This window comes from Cyrtonyx montezumae, unplaced genomic scaffold (genome assembly GCF_038088225.1).
Source record: "Cyrtonyx montezumae isolate F1298 unplaced genomic scaffold, pur_monq_1.0 scaffold_17, whole genome shotgun sequence".
NCBI lineage: Eukaryota > Metazoa > Chordata > Aves > Galliformes > Odontophoridae > Cyrtonyx > Cyrtonyx montezumae.
Window position 1 is genome coordinate 12,620,311 of NW_027071903.1, and position 18,617 is coordinate 12,638,927.

Below are 18,617 nucleotides of genomic sequence, written 5' to 3' on the forward strand. Positions count from 1 at the left end.
ATTGGGCTGTCGAGCCTGGACTCCAGCCTGCCAGATTAAGGACGGCGAGTTTATTTAAAAGGAAACAAAACAAAAACACGCCAGTTTTCCTCATTCCTGGCAGCCACCGGGATGTCTCCCTGGGCAGGACCACACAGCGAGCAGGCGGTGGCATGCCAACAATTCCCTCACCCGTCCACAGCACCATGGCATTTGGGGGCTGCAGAGCATTTTGGGGGCTGCCCTGGGGCTGGGCTGTTTTCTGTGAGGTCCCTCTGCTCCAAGAGCCGTGGGGACAAGCACTGTCCCCCCATCCCCAGGGATGGGCTTCTCAGCAGCTCCCTGGCTGTTGTTGGGGGTCTCATTCCTTTGCCCTGCTCTTGGGATGGATGGCCCCACACCTGAAGAACAGAGATGTAATTTTGCTTTCCTTCTGCTTTGTCTGAAGGGACAGCCAAGCTCTTTTGGGGGCTTTCTGCCTGCATTTCACTTCTTTTTTCCAGTCCTGGGTTCATGGGTGTTGCCCAGAAGAATTATTTTACTTCTGGTCCAACTGGGGGAAATCCTTAGGCGTAAAATCCAACTCAGCTGTGACCCATAAAGGACCTCATACTGCTGATACTTTGTCAGGCAATCAAGTTACATGACCTAACTGCAGAAATGTAACAGATAGTTTGTTTGGTTTTTAACTCACTAAAAATGTTTAAACATACAAGGAGGCTTAGAACATTTACAGTCACATTTAAAATTAGAATGTGTGAAAAGTGCCTTTTTTTGTGTGTGTGTGCACAGAAATACCTGAACTCACACAAAACCTTTGCAGTCTCTGTGATAGCAGACGCAGCGCTGGGACCTTATGATGCACTGTTGGTGTGTGCACACACGTGACACTGTGAACAGGGGAATCTGCACAGGCCAACATTGAGGCTTCGTTCTGAAACCCCAGCAGAATCAGGCCCCTACCTCTGGCTGGTGTTAAACACGAAAGCAGCGTGCAGCTTTCCTCTTGCTTCGTTTCCCATGCAGTACTGCTGACCTACCTCAGTGCAGCTACAGCTGCTCAGGCCCTCGCATGCCTTCAGGCTTTCCTTCCGAGAGTGCTTCTGGTGCCAGAGGGTTTTGGCAAGAGTTGTAATGTGCATGATTATTTCCATTGAGGAAACCATTGGTGATAACAGCAACGAGGCGGTATGCGGGTGTAAGCCACAGCTTGCTGAAGGCATGACACCATTAGGGTATGTAAGGATAGGCTCCTGATGCTGTCAGAGAGGAAGCAGCTCTGCACGTGAAATAATGTAGGGAAAGGAATATGCTAAACATAGTTTAACCCTGAGCTGCCCCCTGTGAATAACACGTTTCCAAAAGCCTTCAGACTTGGCTTGAGCTGGGTGCTCATTCAGCTAATGAAAACATTACATGCCCTCCGTCTAACCAACCTGATATATTCGCTGAGCACTACAGAGAAAGGAGATGCTTTCTGGTCACTTTTGTTGCCATGTTCCCTGATAGAAATGTCGACGTTATGAACTCGAGCAGTATTTTAAGAAGCTGTGATCTTAAATTTTATTTTCTTATGCCGCTGCCCAAGCCAGCTTACATGCTGATCAGGATCTGCTGCAGCCTGGGAATAATCTGGCACCAGCTTCTTGGGCAGGCGAGTAAATCCTTACTGACATCAATGAACTGAAAAATTCTGAGGCCTGGCAGTGACAAAGGGAATAGTGAATGAGAGCAGTATTTCTTTATATTGATCTACCTTTCCTCATCTACTAATAACACTGGCTGTTTACCCTCTGTAATAAGCTGTGATGGGTGCTACGTGGGTCTTTGCTTTCCAGTTCTCCAGTGTCCGTACACACAAACCAAGAAACGTCCAAATAAATGAGCTGGCTAGGACTAGATAAAATTAAGCACATTAACATTGTTAAAGCTTGCAATTCAATCTCTTGTTTGACAAATTTAGATACTGATTTTATACCTAAGAATTCCTCCAACCAATACTTAGCATCTTCAGCTCAGTCTACCAGAGAAGGGAAGGGATGGGTTCCCCAAGGCCTGACTGTTTAACACGGCCACCTGGGGAACCTGGGTAGATGCTGATGACTTCATCTTTGTCCCAATTTCTTACTTCATAGAGGAGATTGGATTTGATTCTGCTCTTTGGATTTCTGCCTTCACAAGAACTTCTCAAGCTATTCCAGGTATCAGTGTGTGACCAATTAAGCCCCAAAATAATATAATTTTTCATCCGTTTCTCAGTCAAGATTTGGTATGTTTGAAAGATATAGGACAGTTTCTGAGAAGCACCTAAATACAGGAAAATCTTATAGCTTAGGAGAGTGCAGAGGGTGAAAAGTGGATGCAACAGAAGTTATAAGATGATGGAAAAAACTATTAGGAACAAGGATTTAAGAACTGTGTGCCCACTCAACACATAGCTAAACTGTGGAACAAAATGCCCCAGGATGTTGTGGATATCAAGAACATCTGTGGCCTTAAAAAGCGATCACAAAAAGCAATGGATGAAATTAAATAAAATAAAAATCCACCAAAGGGGTACAAAAGCCAAAGCAAGATACCAGTTCTGTCTCGCTTAAAGAGAGCTGAAGTCAAAGGCAGGAAGAAGTAAGCTACGAGGGCAGCGGTATGGAGATTTTCTTTTGTGGTCTCTTTCCTAATTGCCTGCTGGTGGAGAAGGAAAAATGTCCTCCCTAAACAAGATGCTTGTTTGATCCTTATACAACCAATATTAATTTTACTCCTGACTGGAAAAAAAAAAAAAAGGCAAAAAAGTACAAGCAGTGATACACACCTTGTGAACAGATGCCTGCCCTTCTGACACGACTGTGTGTACTGCTATTGTCCTGAGCGATAAGCTGATGGTAAATGCTCCTCGAAATTCATCTGTGCTGTGCTGTGCTGTGCTGTGCTGTGCTGTGCTGTGCTGTGCTGTGCTGTGCTGTGCTGTGCTGTGCTGCTTAGCGCGAGAGCTTTTTGCAGGGATCCTTAAAGTTCATGCCAGTGGGTTGGCACTGCAGTGGGAGGCAGCCAAACAAGCCAGAGAGTGTTTTCTGTGGGAAAGCGCAACGTTTCAATTCATTTGTTTGATACGAAGTAATCAAGGAATAGCTCTGAGTCCAGACCAGATGTCTATTAAATGTTTAAGAGTTCGGAATCAGACTGAGAAAATACTTGCAGGAAAACTGGCTTTTCTCTGGAGATGAGAAGCTCTGTGAGATGGACTCGGCTGCACTGAGCCCCCTCAGGAGGAGCTGGCCAAGGGACTCCTTGTGCCACGCACAGACTTGCAGCAAGACAGAGAGGCATGCGTTTGTTTGGACATTAAATAGCATTGCTTCAGCTAAAAACTCTCCACCAAAAAGCAATCACAGGTGGCAAGGGCTGACCCAAGTCCAGGCATCAGGAGGCTGAGGGAGCCTGAGACATCTCAGTATCCGTTGCTGGCCCGCTGTCAGAGATTACTGCCCTCAACAGCCAAGTTCCATCCTTGCCATCCAGAGTACACCTTTAAACTTGTCTTAAATTGCAGTAATTTCTAAAGGTTTTTGTAAACTGGTCACAGAGGCACAAACTCCATTCACACAGCTCCATTTAACACTAGACCTAGTGAAATAAAGGCTGGCCAATCAAGATGAGAGGTCACTGTGCAAAACCTACCCCCACCCCTGCTCATTTACCTTGATCCAGTTTGCTGGTGCAGTACGAGGGTCCCGTGAGAATGTGAGGCTGTTGCTTTTCATGGGGTATCCAGCACTTCCCTGGAGTAGTCTCTCACGGTCTGGATTTCAGCTGGAACAGGACAGGGAGGTTGAAGACTCGTTAAAAGCTGAGGTAGAATGGGAGCCTGCAAAGAGCTAAGTCCACGCCAAGAACAGAGGTGAAGTGAGACAGGCTAAATCAAATGCATCCAAGAAAATTTGCACAGATACATCTACCAAGGAAAATACACACATTAATAGAAGCAGAGATTTAGGTGAGTCTAAGGCAATTGCCTTGAATTCATCACAGTTGCCTTTCCAGTAGTTCACTGGTTTTCCCCCACAGTAGTCTCTCATGTTTACTTTGGCATCTGTAGGGAAAATGTCAGCGGAGTGCTGCTGTGAGCGTGCCCTGCTGTATGATGTTGAGCTGTTCCAGTACCACAGCAGCTATTTTCCAACAGATTAACATTCAGATACTGGGAGAGTTCATCCAGTTCACATAAATCTGCATAGAAACTTTATTAACTTATAACTTTTTTTCTTATTTGGTGGGCCACCTACAAAATGAAAACAGATTTCTTACATTCTTCTAAGATAGAAGAGACAACATTAAAAAAAAAAAGTCTATGAAAACATATGCCTTGATGAAAAAATGAAAGCACTGATCTTTCAAACAGTGGCATATTTGTTCCCAGCACCTCTAAATAAAAACAACTTAATTGTCTACTTACTGGATTCATTTTTTTCCTTGTTGGCACTGAGGAGAAACATGCCAGCGGGAAGAAAAAATGGATGCGAGCAAAATTAAGGCACTGGGTTGGCACTGGGGAGATCTGGTTTCAGTTCCTGGCTCTGTCAAACACTTCCTATGTGACCTTGTAAATGTCACTTTTGAGCATGTAAAACCATCTGGCCTGATCTAGTGAAACATGTATTTAATTTTAAGATGCGAGTAGTTCCACTTACGTCTCACACGCCTAAATTTAAAGACATGTTTACATGCCGTGCGGGATGGGAGCACAATGCATGGCCACTGCCAGGGCGAAGCGCGCTGCCCCGCTGGCTGCAGGACCCCAAACCCAGCACGAGGGCAGGTCATGTGTGTCCCTTTTTGCCCCAGGTCGGTCAGAATGGAGGCAGACACCCTCCTGGGGAGCTCTGGTGCTCAGCACGGGAGTAATGCAAGTAATTCGCATTGATAAAAGCCGTGGATTCGGATGCTGTTGTTGTAAATAAAATCTGCATTGAGACGCTGAAATAGCGGCCTGATTTGTAGAGTTGCTGAGCAACCAACGCTCAGAAAGTCAAGAGCCCACGAATGCTTTGTATCAGAAAATCAGGTCAGTTATTTGGAGGCTAAAAACTGAAACCGAACCCCAATTCCAGTGCCTGAAAACCTGCTCTTGTGTATGTCCTCAGATGTACTCCGAAGCTCTGTCCCTTGCATTGTGACCAGCCACACCCACAAACACTACATAGAACTGAGATTCAGAAGTAAAATATCATCATATAACCATTTTGTTGGTTTCCTAAATGTAATTAAAAAGCCGAGTTCCACTGAGACATTCTAAATATATGTATATAATATACATATGTGTAGACACATGTTTCTAATGTAAACGGTATATATAATGTTATTTTATGGCATAGCAGATGTTTCTTAATTCCCTCCCACCGCACACTGAAGCGAGATTATGCCAGGCTATTTTATTATGAATAATGTGCTCGCTCCGTCATTAGGGGGGTTATTAAAGACATAAACAAACTTTTATGCCCTGCTTTTCAACAGCTGCTGGTGGTCTACGAAGTGATAATCCCGCTTTCAGCGAATATTCTTAGGCTTAAAAATAAATAAGGAAAAAATAAATGCACTGTGTAGGCACCCATGTTGACTCGAGAGTGGGAAAGTCCTAAGCGTGACACCTCAGTGCCGCGGAGGAGGCACTGCTCCGGAGCCAAAGCCTCAGACCCCGGGCTGGAAAGGACATGACCGCTCTGTGCAGGCCCCATCGAGCCTGACCACTGTTTATGTTGAGAGCAGGAGAGCAGAAATTTAAAGGCAAAAAAGCAAACGCTGGATTTAAATAAACAAATAAACATCTTGCAAGAATACAGCGCGCACAACAATAGCTGTTTTTTTCCTTCCTAATTAATTACGTGGCAGGGACACGGCTGCAGATCCTGTAGCCTCAGCTTTGAAGAAAATCAGCTGAGTAGGTTTTATAACTTCAAACAAAAGGGTAGGACGGGACAATAGAGGTTACGTGGCCGTGTTCCGTCACAGGCGCTATCGCTGTTCGTTTCAGCGGATGTGACCCCTACCCGACAGAGCTCCAAAGGTGTACGGGGAAGAAGGTTTATTCTTATAAATAGGACTGATGCCAGGTCAAGCAGGCCCCCTCACTTTGGACTTCCTAAAGAAAACAGCTTCAGACAGCTGAGCAAAAGAGTTATGGAGAGTGCTGAGATAGGAAATATCTACGGTTCCTGATATATTATGGTTGGCCCAGGAAACAAGGAAGCTGAGAGCCAAAGGTAGTCCTAAAGGTGCTAAACTGCACAGCGCTAATGTACACAACAACATCCTCATACAAGCAGATGTTTAAAAAGAAGAAGGGGGGGGGGGGGGGCTGGAAATGGCATTTAGGCCACGTTGCACTCACCCTAGGGAGGAAAACTGAAAAAGGGGAATGTGGAACCAATTTTCAAGCTTGAGAAACTGAAAGTCTATTAAATGATTCTGTCGTCAACATGAGATGAGAAAAAAAAGTAATAATTTATACAACAAATTGGGTAATTGTAGCTGCACGGACAAATGATATTTCTTCCCTGATAACTGAATAAACATTGTTACAAGAGGAAGGTTATAAGGAAATAGCCACTTTGGTGAACTACAAGCACCAGGGCTCTGCTTCTGTTCATGGCAAACGAAAGGCACTGCAGGCTGAAGGGCACAATGCTCCCGGTCACAAACAAATGTTTTGAGCTACTCGAGATTTTTTGCAGAAACTGAGCTGATGAAGACGGGCTCAACTGCACATGACTACAGGCAATCTCAGCCCGGTTACTGTACTGTGTCAAATTTAAATCAGTTTAATTCTCTCGAAGGTACAGCAGTGTCAACTGGAGAAATTAACAATAATAATATGCCTTATTACCACTTAATTCATTTCCTGAAAGAACCGTTTTCCTGAACGTAAGCTGCATACAGAGCAACAAAACAAACAGAACAAACCTGGAGTAGGTGCACCCCGAAAGCATGGGGCAGGAACGCCGCCTTCCCACTGAGCTGTGGGTAAGGCAGCGGTCAGTCGGGGCCGTGCCTGGAGCACGCAGGCAGCACAGCAGCCAGAGCACACGAAGCTGCCCAGCAGTGGTTTACTTACAGCTGCACGGTGAAATGGAAAGGTTTGGGAGCGTGGGGTGCTGGATGGCTGTGAGCTGTTGCGTTGCTGCGGCGTCAATGGGACGTGGGCTGCAGGGGCTGTACTTGTGGAAAGGCCGAGGACCAGCTCCTGTGCTGCAGGCTGGGCCTCGAGGAGCTGACACAAGAGGTACAAAGGAACACGGGGCCGTGCTAGGATCGCTTTCCTGGTTTATGTCTTTCTGTGTCTCCGCTCTCCATCCGAACGCAGACGCATGTGTAACCAGCGCCAGTCCCCCGTGCCTGAAATGAAATATACTAAAAATATATTTACATGACTTTAACATCAGGCTATTAGAAAGCTGCAGTCAGTATAACAGAGAGGAGAAAAAAAAATGACAAAGAATGATTTGCATAGCAAACGCATTTCACAGTTGTTTTGGACAAATGCCCTCAGTAAATATGTTTAAAGTCATGTACAACAAGAATATTTTATCGCGAGTAACCATGTTTTAATAAACACTTCGTCTTTTGGTATTTCATTCTTTCTCATCATAATAATAGAAATATAACACCATATATCACTGTAAAACACATTTCCACATAAACGCTGATAAGCACAAAATATTTTTCATCATTTACATTTTAACTGTAATAATATATGGCAGGATTAAAGCTGCATCCATCATGTGTCTAACTAACCTTGCTGTAATGAATTTTTAAATGTAATGGTTTCTGTCACAAAGTAAAATCATACATAATATCTTTTGACACAGTATGCTGGCGTACGCGAGGTTTTAAAATGTAAATGCAACTTCATTTTTAATTAGATTTATAAACTCTAATCGCTATTTTCTTTTCCATAAACCAAAGGGGTTAGAAAAAACATGGGGCCGTGCAGAGCCTGCAAGTTTTTCCTCCAGGTACATCGCTGGCAGCAGCGGGCACGCGCCCGGGAGTGAGCTGTGCTGCAGGAACAAAGGCTGGGCACACACCTCGTGCCACTGCCAGCAGCCGGCCCGCAGAGCTGCAAGGACAGCGTGTCCCCAGCCCCTGCCCAGTGCTACCAACAGCCCAGCTCGGAGAGGAGAATCATTAAAAATAATTTGCAGGAGCTTTCTGTTCAGTGAGCCCACCCCCCCTTTTTTTTTTTTTGATACAATATTTCCTTCAGTGATTATCGCCGCGGACATGTTCTGCCATATGGATGGAGCCGGGCGAGGAGGCGGCTCAATACCTGAGTGGTTAATTAAGAGCTGTTGCTGGGCCACAAGAAGCAGGTTTGAAATCCCTCTTCACTCACCGACAATGAGTAGCTTTTTTAGCAGCAGCAGTCACTGGGGACAGCCAGAAGCGCAGGGTAATTATTTGAGATAACATACAGCTGAAGAGCGCGTGTGCGCGCCCATGTGTGCGCGGGGGAGCGCGCCTGCGAGAGGGCAACGCTACAGAAAGTTTACAATAGAAAGGTCAACATCTCCTGTTTTTCTGTACAGCGTCGGCAGTCTGTAATGCCTTTTTAGAATGAATGACAACGGATTCTATCTTCTTTTTCTTCTTCTTTTTTTTTTTCCTTAAAAAATGAATCTCGTATTTGGTATTCCAACTTTGCAATTGCGAGCGCGGGGCTGCCGGGCCACCCTGAATGAGCCACGCTCACGTTATCAGTGTGGATGCTGAAATGACTTTGATTGCATTGTTGCAAAGTAGCAGTAATTCTGACATGAACTCATGGAAACCCTGCACGCTCTCGAGAACAAAGGAGAAAAGCGGTGAAACGAAAGGCATGAATGAAATGAAGAACATCCCTCACGCAGACAGTTAGGGCTAAATTCTCAGCACACTGCCACAGGAGCAGCAGAGGTCTGTTGGCTTCAGCCAATGGACTCACTCGAGTCAGATGAGTGGGGTAGCACTGAGGCCCTTCAGAACATCAGTGGGGCTCCAGCAGAGATGTTCGGGGATGCTCTCGTGGCAGTGCATCCCATTTGCTAATTTTCCCAAATGACAGAAAGCAGCGAGGTAGCCTTCAAAGGTCTTATTTTCTACAGTGCTTCATCTCTGAAGTGTTTATGAAGCCCTGCACTGAGGTGCCATTCCAGCCCATTACTGCCCAGCATTCAGCCAGAAAGCAAATTGTTGAAACAGTGCACTGAAGTCCACTTCATTTCTCAGAGAAATGCAGAGAGCATGAACGTCCCTTCTCCAGCCATCAAAGGTTAGTCCATCTACCTCAGGAGCTCAGAATGCTGGTTCCCTGTTTGGTTGTTTCTTCCCAAGAAAATCTACTCTTTTGCTGAGCAGACAAATGATGAAACCTCTGTGATATGTTTCTGGCAATTCCAGAAAATCCCACATGTGATTTCCAACTTAGGAGGCTTAAACCTCTGTCCAAACAGGTGCTCTGCGCAGCTCACACAAATGCTTAGCTTTGTGCTGTGGGGCAAAAACAAATTCAAGATAGAAAAACCTTCATCCTTCCCTCCACACCTTCATTTTCACATCCCCTCAGATGCTGAGAGCAGCTCAACCAGAACGAGAGGAGACCCTGAGCAGAGGCCATGGGAGGACATGCAGTTACCAGGCGTGGGCTGAAGCTCCGAACCAGCTGTCGGAGGGGAACACGGCGTACCTGTGCCCCTGCTCTTACCCACGGCAGGTCTTGCAACCTTTAATATTCCTCCAGTGCAAACAATACCGCTCCAGCAGCAGCACTTTTGCCAGTGTAACTGTCTCAGCTTTGTTTAGAGACTGCCCAATATGTTAATTATCTTCTTTACCTCGGTGGCATTATACTGTCAAACCATACAACAGTCTTTAGAAAATAAAAGCTAACACCCTAAGCTGCTGTACCCGGATCCCATAATATCTATTCACTGACAATGCCTGAGCTGTCAGATCAGAAGAAGCTTCATTCGAATAAAGGTGGGCAGATGTGTGATAATGAGACAGAAGCATACAGATGCTAATATAACTGTTCAGCAGAGCAGGCTCGTCTTCGTTAGGCAGACCCAGGTAGCAGCTGCAGACTGTCAGACACTGGAATGCTGCTTTCTCTTGATTCTCATTTAAGATCAGCTTCGTTCGCTGTCTGTCAGTGAACTTTTCCCTCACAGGAGCCTGGACCCCTAGGTGATCAGTCACATTTCGACATAACTAGATGTCAAAAGAAGTTTAAGTTGTATGACGAACAGTGATGCATTCCCTGTGCTGGCTGGCAGTCTCAGCCCTCCAAGGCGTCTTGTTAATGATCCACCTGGAAACTCTAGAGTATTTCCTGTATTTTGTTTTCTTATTAAAATACCGGCTAAGCCTTTGTCAATATCCATGTCAGCAACTGTAAGCTCAAGACAATATTATCACAAGCATAATTTGATTTAAAAACAGAGCGGTGGACCGACGCTGACCAGGCAGCAGGAGACACACACGGAGCGGGCGGGATGCGAGCGTTCAGCTGCTGCGATTCAGCATCATCAATTAAAACAAAATATTGCTGATTTTCTCCCGGGCAGAGGCAGGGCACTGCGAGGCAGGGGAAACGTAACTAGAGTTGCCCTATGCAATACGTCTGCAGCCAGGCAGCTCGCTCTGCTGATGAACACAACCAGGAATAAGATAATGGGGTGCCTCTGCAGATGAGCAAACAATTCAAATACGCGGGAGCTCGGAAACACAAATAACCCCAGACTGTCACTGCACGTACTGCTGGAACCTTTGAACCGGGAGTCTCAACTCCAGCAGCCTTTCATCTGTTGCTCAGAGCTGTTTACCTGCTCCCGCTCCTGTTTCAGAGAGCAGACAGGCTGAGGCTACTTTACATAACGTACACACGTGCACACACAATGCAGCACACTTCTCCCACAACAGCTGTGTGGCAAGGCCCAGCATCACCTGACGCTCAGTCGTGTCACACCAGTCTTTACGATCCATCTCAACTCCCTTCCTCGCTTCTCAACATCTGAATTTCAACATTTCAATTCTCATTAAGATCACCAAGGTTGTGCGTCTGGGTGCAATTAACAGGTTCCTTATGTTCTTAAATTTCTGAACTAAAAGGCCAAGGGGGAGAGATGCGGTGACTTACGAGATTCTTCCTTTTCTCTTTTGAGGTGGATACATTGTACGACACATACCAGCGTGACGTTTGCATTATGTTTCATCCAAGAACAGCTAAATTAGCAAACTGCTGAAGTCACAACATCTAAAACGTGGCTGCTGCTCACAATCAAAAGCCTTCAGCAGCGTGCTTCCTGCTATGTGATACAAGGAAACACGAGCAGCAGGCAGCTCCATCCATGTTGGTGTGGAGGATCCCAGCATCTCCTCCAGGGCTGGGGGAAGGCCTCAGGGAGAGGCAGGTCCCACACCACGCAGCCTTTGGCTCGAGCCAGTGCTGCTCGCATTTGTTCTACACGCACAAATCCAGCTTCTAATGGTGATGAACAGTAGATTTGGCAATCTGGTGCTTTCTCTACTTTCCCCGTATCAATATAATTCTTAATTAAACACTTCTCGTGGCCAGTTGATATTCACTAATACTTTCTAATATAAAACAAGATGTCTCCCCCTAGATCCTGGTGTTTAGTAGCCTGAAGCTCATTAGCGCATGTGTTCTCACCCAGGAGTTTTAAATATTTAACTAGCTAGGATTCTTTCAAGAGGTCTTAACCTTATAATTTGTAATAACTTGGGGATCTCATATCTGAAGTGTAAGTTATTAAAAATGTTTCTTTCCTTCACCCTGCATTGATTTCCTACTTCTCGCAATCACACTAAGAGCTATTAGGCCAAACAACCGCAGCTGCCTATTTATTTCATTGTAGTAAAACACAAGTGATGATAATAGATTTCCTAATAGAGATTGATCTTGCACAAAAGCCAAAAACAATGCACGTACCACCTGGGTATACAGTGTATTATGCATTATGCACCGCGCGGTTAAAATTGTGCGGCTACAGAATAAGATAGGAAGGTCCACAAAAAGGAGCGTGCTGACTGATATATCTGTGCACGGAAGCACATTACTTCTGTTGCTTGTAATGGCCTGAACATGTGATACAAGTAAATTTTGTCTAAAAATTATCTAAGGACCACCTAATGTGCTCTGATGCTACTGAATGTCAAAAATGTCAGCAGCTTCCAGTAATGACTCTCTGACATAAACAGTAAGGGAGAAATATTACAGTTGCTGAAGGAGTTGCGAGGACAAGCATGCATTTTCATGAGAGGTCTCTTTGAATGGCAGCAAGTACTCAAGCAGGCAGCGCTCCCTGCCAGTTAAGCTGGCCAAAGAAAGCTCTCTTCCCCTGAAAGACAATTAAAATGAGTTAAATGAATTAAAAGGGCCCTGCACAGTTAAAACATGGTCAGAGGTTAGAAACGGTAGTATCTGGATTTATGAAAATCACGTGGCTGCCAAGCCTCAGAAATTGTGTGTAACAAGGGAGCCATTCGGGCAGCAACATAAACAGCTTTATAAAATTGAGGGCAATATACATAATTCTTAATTTCTAGGAGATTCTTTTGTCAGCAGTTTTACCATCTTAGGACCTGGATAAAATACCGATTTTTAACATTTGATTTTTATCGAGCTGCTTTCCTAGGGAGAGGGACTACCAGTGTGCTTGCCACTTAGGAGCAGCAGATAGATGAAATGCCCTCCTGTTTGTTATAATGTTTATGGAAGGAGAGGTGACATGCGCCTGTCACTCTTTTTTTTTTCTTATTTTTTTTTTTAGGAGAAAGGAATTATAACGGAGAAGGGGAGAAACATGCACTGGATCTAAACCAGGAACACGAAACAGCATTCCCCACAGTTCCTTTGTGTGACAAGACCTCCACCTGCAATCAGCTATTTAGCTCGGCTGCTTATGCAGGAGTGTAATTACTCGCAGATATGTGATATGTAAGTCCCAATCTTGCAGCAGAAACTCAGAATGCTCGAGTATACTTTTTTACCCGTTACATACACAAAGTCTATCAGAAAGCATTTGTCTCCCCACTCTTTATTCACTTTCAAAGGGTTAAACAGCCTATTTACAGGGCTGTCAGCAAGCTGTATCCCAAATCATGAAAAAGTCTGGCCTAGTTTTGTTCAGCATGGAGACTTGTCTTCTTGGCCTGTTGTTGTTACCATCATGTAATATCCATGACAATCGTGTTGTGCTTTTTAGGGGCTCTGTAGTGCTAAATCTGAGGGGCCACTTTAAGCCAGTAAAGGGCTTTATTTATGTGGATTTGAAAGAGTCTTGTGAAGGGCCTTCCACTCAAAATCCTCTTCAGCAGGTCATCCTGGTTTCAAAAGGATTTAGATGCAGAGGCAGTGATCAGTACTTCTATCACGTTCTAATAGACTGACATGAGCATTTGTGCCTGAAAGACAGGGGGAAAAAAGTGATGCAGATTTGCCCTAAATTGGACTGATGCACAAAGCGGAGCGCGAATTGACTGACGAGGTAACCCCTCACACCCTGCCTTTACACTTCTAACCGGTGCCGCACAAAGAGGGAGCCGTGGGAAGCTGCATGGGAGCAAAGCATATCCATTTTCATGGACCATATGGAAATTTTGTTTTGTGTACAGAGAAAGTGTCTGATAACAGTGACCTTAACTGCCATATGTGTATGGTGAATAGTAAACAGAACAAACCACTCAGCTCTCTGACCCTTAGCATATGGACATCTCTACCAAAGGAGAGTTTTCACAGCACATCCACTTTCACTGTCATCTCACTGGTAACCCAGGGGATTTCACTAGATTTGTTAATGAATTGCTCTATTGACTTATATCTGAGCTTGCCTCATTAGAGTAGAAGAACAAAATTTTTATCTATGTTTTCGTGAAGGGGACCAGAATGCCCCTCCTTTGTTCAGAGGTGGGTAATCTGTAGGGCTGTCATCTGTTTTGAACTAATTTATTGTGTCAGTTTAAGAAGGCTCTTCAGTGTTCATTGATACTCAAGCTCCACTCCAAGCCTCTTTAAATCAATTTTTTCCTTGTGAGTGGAATGTTTTTTAGGCCCCTGCTTGGTTTACAAATAGCTGAACATGTTGTTACCCTGGTGCTGGCTAGCTTTAGAGTGCCAAATACAAGCAAACTCAGTGAGCCTCCATAGCACCACCTGTCATGAAATGGCTTTCAGAGTGGCTACAAGCCTTGTACAACCTTGTCCCATTCACCTTTCCCACCCACCATCACTCAGACAACAGCTCTTCATAAACTCGCCCGTACCAAACCAGACAGAAGCGGCGCAGAAACGGAAGATGTGCATAGATCATAAACATTCTTATTCCTACCATGCTGCCGTTAGTGATGGGCCATTGCTTCAGGATTTCCTGAGTTTGAAATACAGACTGGCTTTACCACACCGTGATAGCCATCAATTAACATGTTATTAAATAGTACACCAATAAGGAACACATTATGCCTAATGGCCAATGTGGAATCAGAAGGAATTAGTAAAATGAGATTCGATAAAATGCAAACCATAAAGATAAGCTTCTGAAGATTGGATCTGACTTTTTGTCCCTGCTTCCAAGGAAATAAATGGTCAGTGCAGTGAATTCCTTTCTGCTGCTGCTCTGCCTGCCTTGAACTGACAACACACCGCACAGCGTGGGCAGGATCGGACACTGACAGAGCACTGGAGTGTGGCACTTGGGGGACAAAGCAAAAATGCAATATTATATATTTTATTGTACCCAGGCAGAGCACAGTTTTGACTAATCTTTTCCAGATCTTGACTAAGGGACCTTGAAGACACAGGAACGTGCAGACCCCTAGATCTTTCTATAATCCAAGAAGCCCTCTGTGTCCACCCACAACAAGAGGGAGTGATGCAGGTTACTGTAACTTCAGCTGCCTTCTGTACTCAAGCAGACCATGAAGGTCACCTGCAGAGTCAGAGGTGGAAACGATTCACTGACTAGTGGCCAAACTCTGCAGTCCGTTCTCAAGCAAAGCTCCCAGTGAACTTCCAGCAGGAGCTTTCCCTCGACAGGAATTCCACTACTAGCAGTCAACCTTTTCTCACATTCCTGGCCAAAGTGGAAGGTGCATTGGAGCAAAGTAACTCTTAACTCAGCTTATGCAGATCATTTACAACTGCATAGTTGGACTTTCAGGATCGGCTGGCTCACAACACTGTCAATCCTTGTGTAAGGCTTTGGCTATGCCAGACGTACCAGATCCAGGCAAACAGCCGGGCTGAAATCTTCCAAACACAAAGCCCTACCTGCACGTCAGGAGGCAGCGCCGGCTCCTTCCTCTGCAGACGCTTTTCTCTGAGTTGCCATGGAGCCATTGGCTCACCCGGAATCAACTCTGCCTGCACAAATGACTCATCTCGCTACCAAAAATCTATGTGTAGAGATTGTTATTAAGAATCCAATATTAATCAAGCCATGATATTGGAGTTGTCATAGTTATTTCCTACTCCAAGCACAGAAAATAACGATGTCCTGTTATTTCGAACATCACAGTGGAAAAGGTGTGGGTAAATACTAATTTTTTCACTGGAAAAATTATGTTGCACATCGATAAATACCGAGATGTGAAAAGCAATCTGAGAGCATACAGGGAACTGGAAACACATTTCCTCAGGGTTCACTCCTTCACCAGTTGGCACTGCTGTCAAACATCTGCACCACTTCCTGCAGTCAATCTGCCCTTTGCAGTGCCGGAGTACCCAACACGTGGCACACCAACCACCAGGCACTGAGGAGTATTACTGGAAGTTCTTAAACAAAAAGCACATAAGCAAAATGCTTACTTTTGACTGCAGGTTTGGTTCTCCCCACCCCCAGATCTTGTCTTAAACAGGATTCAGTTTAAAGTCGTTCGGATCATTTATGTTCATTTGATCTAAGGTCTTCCAGATGAAATCTATCAGAAGTTAAAGTAAGTCCCAGTTGCCCATGCATGGAAAAGACACGATGCTATCACTAGGCGCAATTAAAAGATGGCCAGATCATTCCTTGCAGGGAAACTGGTGGTTTACAGGCATGTAAGGCTGCAACAAAAAACAAAGTTAATTCTGGCAGCACTTCTATGTTGCTTCTAGCGTTTTGGAGTTTGCTGTGGTACTGAGATTCCTAACCAAGCCCACTCTTTTCTTATTGCTTTTTTCTTCCCACTAAACCAGACCTTATGACAAGCAGAAAAATGCCTGCAACAACAAAAGTTACCCTGGGTATATCAGTTGTGTTTTCAGACTGGAGTTCATATTTGATTTCAACTTGGAAAAGAAATGTAACACATTCCCCATCCACTCATACGTCAAAACAAGCCCACAGATCACAGAAAGCACAATAAGCAGTTACAGACTTAGAAGTTACCTTAAGCTGAAAAACATGGATAGGCACTGATGGTTAAAGCCCTAACACAGCTGCATGGAAAAATCCTGCCAAAAACCTGCCCAACGTGCTTGGCTGAAGGCTGAGGTCCCGTGTATCTATATGACAACATGGGAAAGGACATACTTAAAGACTAGAGATGGGAGTACACCAGAATATTTACTACACTGTACAAAAAACGGCAACATAAATAATTCACTAGGACAGATACACAACTTTGGAATTTCCTTTCTTTTTGAACAGTGATACTGCACCTGCAGAAAAAGTAGGTACAACAGAACTCAAATAGTGAAGTAAGGAAAAGCTGCAGGTATCATACTTCAACGGGCTAACTATATATCCCTTCAAAAAATCATAAATTTGACAGGAAATGGCTTCGTTAGGCACAGATGCATGGGACACATTAGCTACCAGAGAAATTGCTATAATAATTATATGAAATTATGACTAATTACTAGTATCACAGGGTGTTTCACCTTATCAGATGGTATATTCACACACCCAGGAAGAGATATAACAAACAGCAAATGCAGGAATTGAGATTTCATGCCATACGTTCCTTTTCTATTATGGATCTGTGGAACAGATCTATAGGGATCCCTTAATTACTGCTAGCAATTGATCAGCAGATCAGAAACAATGACGACTGCTTAACTGCATTTTGCAGAAACTTCTCAGGTTCTATTTGCTTTTGTTTCACACTGGAACGATAACAAAACCTGCTAACTGCTCCTGCAAGATTAATTAGCTTCAAATGGTTGGGCTGGGATGGAAGGTGCCAGGCTTCGGGCTCCTACTGACCATTCCAGGACAGCAGTGGAGAGAAGGCACTCACAGCAGGCCTCAAAGGAAGTTTCTCTTAACAGGAATCCATCTCTCTCTCCCCACCCCAAAAGAAAAAATTATTATTATTTGACGTTCTCTCGCTAGCAAAGAAATATAACAAGTAGAAGAAGGCGTGCAATAAAATATCTTAATCACCTTGCTTGCTATAAATAGAAGTAAAGGACCATTGAAAACCAGCTGACATACTTTCACACTGCAATGCTAAGTCCTCCAGAGGACCTTCAGGATTGTACCACCATGCAGGGAGGTGCAAGCAAGCCGAGGACTTTTTGTGCATTCTTCGCCCCGTGACATTTCCATAAGAAAAAGCTGGAAGTTGAAACTGTGACAACATGCGCTGACCCATGGGAATGCAAACATCTATCCCCTGATAACACATCCAGATAATGCACGTCACCACTGCAGCCAGCATGAGGACACTTGTCTTCACTTATTTTATATCCACTCTATCACATTCCTGGCCGCCTTTCCCTATCTTTCCTTTCAACACACCCCACGCATTCCTCTGGTGACGAGCACAACTTGCCTGCTCCAACACAACTGGGCAGCACAACTGCGCTTTCCTTCCCGCAGCAGAACAAAACCCGCCAGCTACTTAAAACTGCTATTCTAGAAGGTCAGTCTTTCACACCCTGTTATGGGAGCAGCCTTCCTTTCTCTTTTCACAGGGAGCTTGGCTGCTGGCCGCAGCTAGTCTTTCCTCCCACAAGACAGAAACACAGTGTTACACTCCGTCTGTGAAATCTGGAAAGCACCCAGAAAAAAGCACACGTGCAAGACTCCTTGTTTGCTCTCCATTATTCTATTGATAACTCCTCCATTGTGTTGAAACCATGAGCATATTCTGCATCCTATTCACCAAATTAGCCAAGCCTCTAACATCACAAACAGTAACAGAATCCTTATTTTCAGAACTCGGTGACATTTTTGCTGGGTACAGACTCTTGACAAAAATATTACATTAACACAAGCATTTCTAGTGGTGTGTAGGGGAGCAGGAAAAGATGCTGAACAAAACAGGAAATATTAACATGAAAATTCACATTCTGTCTTTTGCCCGCTCCCAGAGCACAAAACGGGAGCAGTGGAGAGAGAAGGGGGAAAACCCAACCTGAACATATTTCATTTTGCAGAAATGTATTTGTGAAGTTCTTTATGTCACTGAAAAACAAAAGCATTACTGACAATCATGGGAAAGAAAATACTCCACGCCATTTTTATTTTCAGGAAACAGCTATATAAGTCTTTGTGTTTAATTTTCAAAAATCTAAATAAAATCGGGTTGCATCAAATTTAATGCTTTGCTCAATGGATTTACAGCATTTTAAATTGGTCTATTCAGCACTGAAATTA

At 44.4% G+C, this 18,617-nt stretch overlaps 1 long non-coding RNA gene across 1 annotated transcript; it reads right to left on the reverse strand.

Moving 5' to 3' along the window:
- Positions 1-2,933: 2,933 nt before the first annotated feature.
- On the reverse strand, positions 2,934-7,220 carry LOC136046658 (uncharacterized). The gene is made up of 3 exons (XR_010622005.1): positions 7,088-7,220; positions 3,678-3,854; positions 2,934-3,050 (listed from the first exon to the last, which is right to left on the reverse strand). It is a non-coding gene; the product is annotated as an uncharacterized LOC136046658 (long non-coding RNA).
- Positions 7,221-18,617: the final 11,397 nt, after the last annotated feature.